Below are 7,884 nucleotides of genomic sequence, written 5' to 3' on the forward strand. Positions count from 1 at the left end.
ACTGAATAGATCTGCCTACCAATTTTACATTGATAATAAAGCCAACCTATGATAAACACACATAATGGAAGGAACAGAACAACAGAGACGAAACACCAATCAATTAACCAAAAAATTGCCATACTTGGATACAAAATAGGTATAGATAATAAGAAGAACACGGGTCCCCAAGACCAACTTGCACACATTACATAAACAAATTATTCAGTCACTTGCTTCCACAGGTTTTGATAACTCTTGATTTTTGTGCTTTTTTTTGTATATTGTATTGCATTATGCTTTTTTTTCCCTTCTAAACTTCATTTTTTTCTGCACATTTGTGTTAAATTTTTTTACTTCAGTCTTTTTTTTGCCAACTTTTTTAAGTTTGCAAATGTATCGTTGTGCCACATTTTAATTTTGATTACTTTTAAAATTTACACTTTTTAAATCTTTTTACAGATTGAAATCTTTGGTGTATCTCATTTATTTAAGACAACTTTTGACAACTAAAATTTTTTTTCACATTTTTTTATTTTTTCCAAATTTTATTGATTTTTGTTTAATTGCTTTTTAATTTTCAAATGTTTTGCATGTTTACAGTGTGTACTTTTTCCAATTGGGTATTAAGTGTTTTGGAAACATTTGTTTATTTTAAGCATCTCCTTACCAACTGTATAAACAACTTTATGGTAAAAGTCATATGTTGTTCCACTGGTAAAGCCAAAACTGTTCGGCTCTCAATGGCAATCAGACAACAATTCTAACTGCCACCATGCCAAAACAGGACACAGGAAAAAATGGAATTTTGCTCAAATGTGTTAAGTTTACTTGTATTTTTACTGAATTATTTTTTGTGTTATTTACATTGTTTGTATTGTTTTTAATAAAATTGTGGTGTGAAACAAATACACCAAATTTGTCCTCATTGATATTTTGTGCACAATAACCTTTTCTGACCAAAATGTATTTACCAAAGGCTTTGTCACAGTGATCAAAATGTAAACAATGCAGGAGACGGTGTGTAGAAAAATGTTCAACGGGTTGTTTATGTACAAAATGATGCAAAAGGCATTTGTGCAAAAATGCATTACGTTTGTGTATTTATTTAAAAAAGATAATAAAAGTTGGGCAACATTGGTAATGCCAGGTAATGAGGAAAAATGTGCAAATATGGTGTAGAGTCCCGTGTCGAGTTTTAGAGTTTAAACAGTACAACAGACCTGAGTGACAACAGGGGAAAAGCCTGTTTGCAGAACCTGGTGGACCTGTAGGTGGAATGCTGCAAAACCCTTTCCCAGTGGGCAGCAGGGGGAAAGACAGTCCCCGGTGGGGGTGTGAGGGGTCTCTGATGATGATATGTGCTTTGGGACCATGCAGCGCTGGTATGCAATGTCCTTTAATGGAGGGAAGAGAAGCCCTGATGTTCCCTGTCTGCTGTCCTCACCCACTCTCCACAAGATGCTGTGGGATGAGGGTGTTTGAACGCTGAAGTCCAGGAACATGCTCAAAGGGGGCGGTTGCGTGGGCTTGGAAACCCGTTAATAACTGCTTGCAGTTCTAGTTATTATTATTATTATTATGACGGAATTAAAACGCGTTGTGGAGCCCACGCGGATTTGTAACGAATCAATTGGATCAGGTATCTAAGTTCAGTATGTGCGCCCCTACTCAAACCCAGAAATTCAGACCCCTCAACAACTAGGGGGCGCTATAATAAAGGAAAACGCGTTTACGCCTGTAACCACCAAACTACTAGTCCTACACTCAAAAACTTCACATCACTTTGTTTATTGGATGATTCTGCAAAATAAAGGGAATTGGCACACCCTTCGTTTCCCAGCTAGTTTTCGCGCTACATGGCTACAAAGCTTAAACCTTTCTAGTTAAACTCCTCCTACATATTTTGTGCAATCCGCGCAAAACTCCATATATAACCATGTAATGGACAAATAAAAAAAGTTATCGCGGCGGATTTTTGAATTTTGACTTTTTCGAAAAGTAACGCTAAAATAAGTGATTGTTAGCTAGCTAGCTCTAAATGTAATTGCTGATTATTGTAAAACCATAACAGATTTTGACATGTCCTTCATAACCCATTGTCCAAATAAGATTTTTCACATGTGACCCACATTTGAGGATCGTCCATCACTAGGGGGCGCTGTGATGTCAAGAAATCTACTACGCAAGAATGGCTGATCTGATTTTTACAAAACCTTCTTCATTCCCTTCCAGACATTGCCCTTAACTAAAGTATTAAATATGGTATTTATTGAAACAAGTGGGCGGGGCCTATTTCCAAAAGTGTGGAAAAAAACTGGAAAACTTCAAAAATTCACCAAAAATCACTTGTGTGGTGTAACAAGCTCGGATTTTCAGGATGTATTCCTTGAATAAGGTGCAACAATTCTCTCACTGCATGTATTCCAGTTTTTGAAAGTTGCACACTCTGATTTTTTAAAAGTTTGTAAAATGGAGAAATCAATGTATTTTACACAAATATTGGTCAATCCCAATAAAAATGGCCTCTATCTGTAAAGCACAGCCAGAATAACCATGTCTTTCAGTTTGGTAAAAATCCAGGCGATTTTGACCATTTTACAAGATTTTAAAAATTAATTATACAAGATTATAAAGTTTAATATTTTTTTTCTCTAAATCCATTTTTTTAATGACCATCAAAAAAATCGTGTGGTTAGATAAAACACTCTTAGACATTCATGAATATTTTCAGAATTTTAGAGCAAACCGTTGAATTTTAACAAATTTATGAAGTTTGTGATCAGTTTACAGCTCTCATCATCGAGAGCTCTGCCATCCAGAACTGTGAACAGGGCGGCCATTATGCCCATATTTGGGCACATAACCGGAAGTGATGTCACATCCTGTGTTTTTTCTAAGCGGAGCAGAGACTTGAAATGGGAGGATAGCTTTTAGAGTTTTGAGAAGAACACATAATTTAAAAAAATTAATTGAATATAAAAAAGATCAAGCAGAAGCAAGGAAAGTTATTTAGAAGGCAAAGAAGACAAAATGGAGAGATTTTTGTGATTCAATAGGCAGAACAACTTCTATAGCTGAGGTATGGGGAATGATTAAGAAAATGAAGGGAAATAGATCAGAGAGAACATATCCAGTTCTAAAACATGAAGAAGGAACAGCATTAACAAATGAATAAAAAGTAGAAGTAATGGCAAGAACATTTGCAAAGATCCATAGTTCAGATATGGATCAGACTTATTCGAAAAGTAACGCTATAATATAATATGGATAGATAGATAGACTTAGAGAGAATTAGAAAACTTTATTTGTCAGTTTGTATGCACGGAGTGCGTACAGAACAAAATTCTGTTGCATACAGCTTGTAAATTGCAGTAAAATAAATTACAGTATAAGGTGCAGCAGTGATTTGAAGTAAACAATTGAAATGCAAACAAATCAGGAGAAGTCACAGTGTACAGGTGTGTATTTTTAAAAAACATTTGTATATGCAGAATTGATTGTGCAGAGGGCAATTTGTGCAAGAATACAGCTTGTAAATTACAGTCAATTTAAATTACAATATAAGGTGCAGCAGTGATTTAAAAGTAAACAATTGAAGTGTAAACAATGCATGAGAAAGTCACAGTGTACAGGTAAGTATTTTGTGCAAAGGGCATTTGTGCGAGAATGCATTTAGAAACTGAGAGTTCGACAGCATTTGTAATGCTAGTTGGAGATGCAATGATGCAAAATGAGCAAATATGCGAATGTTGTGCAAAGGTTATGGGTTATAGTTATAGATAGCAGTGACATGCATTCAGGGGAGGCAATCATGGAAAGATAGAAAATATAGAATAATGATAACAATATATATTGTGATTCACGCAGTCATTTGTAATAATTGTTTTTTTAATCTAATTTCCTTATTTTTTTTGTCATATTCTCTTTAAAATCCAAGACTTTTGGCTATTTTTAACGTAAATCCTTGGTGGTGCTTGATAGTGAAGCGCCACCAAGCCAGCGATCTTGGCCTCCCCTGGGATTGCGCAATCCCATGTTAACTGCGCTGACTTCCATTCCGTGAATGCATCTTCCTGTCTCTAGATCATAAATTCAATTGTTCAAACACTGATGAACTGATTTTCCACAATTTAATATATGTGGATTACGAATTGTGTTTTGGTCACTAAACTATGTGTTTTCGTGTGCTGCTGGGCGATCATAAAAGCCAAAGAGCTGGTTGTAGGTGAGGCCGGCAGTTCCTTGGCCTCTAGGCAGGGGGCGCTCAAGGGGCACCGCTCTGATCCCCAAATAGTAGAGTCAAAGCAAGTTATGGATGTGTTATTAGCGAGTTTTGCTAAACAAGTAAAGCACTAAAAAGACTCTAAACATACAGCTGGAACAGGACTGATGAAGGAAGGCTTTCCTCCCTGGCAGTGAGCTCCACTGAGACTGAGAAACTTTTAAAACTGAAGAAGATAAAAAGAACTTTTACCGGAAAGTGACCGATATTTTTGTTCAGAAAGAGCGCAGCTGCACTTCATTTCTAAGTAGAGGTAGACAGCGATAATTATTCATGTTTTGTTTTTGTAATAAAATGTGCGTAATGTAGGTTAGTTAGAAATCCATCATAACTCATAAACTGCTACCAATCAAATGACAAATAATTTAGTTTTATTTACTTTTTTTAACAAATAATCAATATTTTTTTCCATGTCTCTTGGTTAATTGATTTGGCTCAACCAGTCTCCTTCAGCACTTTGCAATGAGTCTACTCTGTAGAGTGTATATATTTGTAAATTTGACTGATGATGTCAGTGCTTCACCAGCTATGAACCCTACCGCACGTCACTGATAGATAGATATATCTATCAACATCTGCATACCTTGATTCAAATGAAACGATTTTAGTCTTATTTAACACTACAAGCTACAAGGATAAGAAGAGAATATCTTGGTTGAACTTAGAATAAAAAGGTATAAGTTACGGGAAACATGTAATTCATATATTATGAGTTGTCATGAAAAGGAGTAATAGCATTAATGGTTTAAAGGGTCACTGTAAATGAAGAACATTCATTATATATATATATATATATATATATATATATATATATATATGGGGAACAGTTCATGGTGGGGGTTTGAGGGTCTCTGTTGATGCTATGGGCTGGGGACATGCAGCGCTGGGATGAAATGTCCTTAATGGAGGAAAGATGATCCCTTCTGCTGTCCCCACCACTCTCCTCATTTTCCACCAGTCGGAGGTGCTGCTGCCTCCACACCACACAGAGAGACAGCTGGTCAGAATGCTCTCTATGGTACTTCTGTAGAAGGTTGTGGGAATGTGCGGGGACAGGTGGGCTCTCCTCATCCTCTGCAGGAAGTACAAGCGCTTCTGTGCCCTCTTCACCAGTGACGTGGTGTTCACAGACCAGGTGAGGTTGACCGTGATGTGCACCCCCAGGAACTTGGTGCTGCTAACCACCTCCACAGCTGAGCTGTTGATGAGTTTATGTCATCTGCGAACTTCATGATGTGATTGGGGGTGAACCTGGGGGTGCAGTCGTGTGTCATCAGAGTAAACAGCAAGGGGCTCCGGATGCAGCCCTGAGGGGAGCCCGTGCTGAGGGTGTTGACATCAGAGGTGGTCTGTCAGACCCGGACCGACAGTGCTCAGGAGGTGAGGAAGTGGTGAAGGGGTGTGCTGAAGCCCAGATGTTCCAGTTTTTCCACCAGATGCTGTGGGATTGAATGCTGAAGTCCAGGAACATGCTCAAATGGGGCGGTGCGTGGGCTTGGAACCCGTTAATAACTGCTTGCAGTTCTAGTTATTATTATTATTACGGAATTAAAACGCGTTGTGGAGCCCACGCGGATTTGTAACGAATCAATTGGATCAGGTATCTAAGTTCAGAACGTACGCCCCTACTCAAACCCAGAAATTCAGACCCCTAAACTACTAGGGGGCGCTATAACAAAGGACAATGCGTTTTGGCCTATAACCACCAAACTACTGGTCCCACACTCAAAAACTTCACATCATTTTGTTTATTGGATGATTCTGCAAAATAAAGCAAATTGGCACACCCTTCGTTTCTCAGCTAGTTTTCGCGCTACATGGCTACAAAGGTTAAACCTTTCTTGTTAAACTCCTCCTACATTTTTTGTGCAATCCGCGCAAAACTTTATATATAAGCGTGTCATGGAAAAATAAAAAAAGTTATCGCGGCGGATTTTTGAATTTTGACTTTTTCGAAAAGTAACGCTAAAATAAGTGATTGTTAGCTAGCTAGCTCCAAATGTATTTGCTGATTATTGTAAAACCATAACAGATTTTAACATGTCCTTTATAACCCAAACTACAAATAAGATTTTGCACATGTGACCCGCGTTTGAAGATCGTCCATCACTAGGGGGCGCTGTGATGTCAAGAAATCTACTACGCAAGAATGGCTGATCGGATTTTTACAAAACCTTCTTCATCCTCTTCCAGTCATAACCCTGAACTAAAGTAATAAAACATGTTAATGATTGAAACAAGTGGGCGGGGCCCATTTCCAAAAGTGTGGAAAAAAACCTGAAAATTTCAAAAATTCACCTAAAATCACTTGTGTGGTGTAACAAGCTCAGATTTTCAGGATGTATTCTTTGAATAAGGTGCAACAATTCTCTCACTGCATGTATTCCAGTTTTTGAAAGTGCCACACTCTGTTTTTTTCAAAGTTTGTAAAATGGAGAAATCAATGTATTTTCCACAAATATTGGTCAATCCCAATAAAAAGGGCCTCTATCTGTAAAGCACAGCCAGCATAAACATGTCTTTCAGTTTGGTAAAAATCCAGGCGATTTTGACCAATTTACAAGATTTTAAAAATTAATGATACAAGATTATAAAGTTTAATTTTTTTTTTCTCTGAATCCATTTTTTTAATGACCATCAAAAAAATCATGTGGTTAGATAAAACACTCTTGGACATTCATGAATATTTTCAGAATTTTAGAGCAAACCGTTGATTTAAAAGGAAAATTTATTTAGATAGTTTGACAAAAACCTATTGTAAAGAGCTTTTCAGAAAATTAAGTAAGGGCTCCATCTCGTGGCTTGTTTTTGCAACTACAACAACTCTTACCATTAATATTCTAAGTAAGGGGTATTCAATTAAAACTTAGAAGTCCACTTCAATAATTTTGTATGTATATATATATATATATATATATATATATATATATATATATATATATATATATATATATATATATATATATATATATATATATATACACTAATGCTTTAATGTGGCATTGTATGGAATACATTTAAAATTCCAGCAGAGGACAGGATTTGATCATGGATGGATCTCTACAAACACACACACATATATATCTATCCATCCATCCATCCATCCATTTTTTTACCCGCATAATTCCTCATGAGGTTGCGGGGCTGCTGGTGCCTATCTCCAGCATATATATATATATATATATATATATATATATATATATATATATATATATATATATATATATATATATATATATATATATATATATATGTATATATATATATATATATATGTATATATATATGTATATATATATATATATATTAAAAAAAATAGGATCACTCTTAACAGACTGTTCCTTCAGAGCCAAATCTGCGTGGAGGTCAACTAACTGCAAGCTAACTGACTCAGAAGTAAATCTATGGTTAAGCAGTACAATACAGATATACAGTCAGTTTATCAACATCCCACTGTTAATTGTTCTAGTTCAAACATACTTCATGTAAATTAAAATTATGACTGTTCATTAATATCAAACTAAACAGTAGACATTTTAAACCTCGTTTACATCTTAGTTAAATAGCTTGAGGCTGTACATGTGAAAATTCCTACGTTGAGCGAGGTACTTGAACCCATC

The sequence above is a fragment of the Fundulus heteroclitus genome, chromosome 7, assembly GCF_011125445.2.
Source record: "Fundulus heteroclitus isolate FHET01 chromosome 7, MU-UCD_Fhet_4.1, whole genome shotgun sequence".
Taxonomy (NCBI): domain Eukaryota; kingdom Metazoa; phylum Chordata; class Actinopteri; order Cyprinodontiformes; family Fundulidae; genus Fundulus; species Fundulus heteroclitus.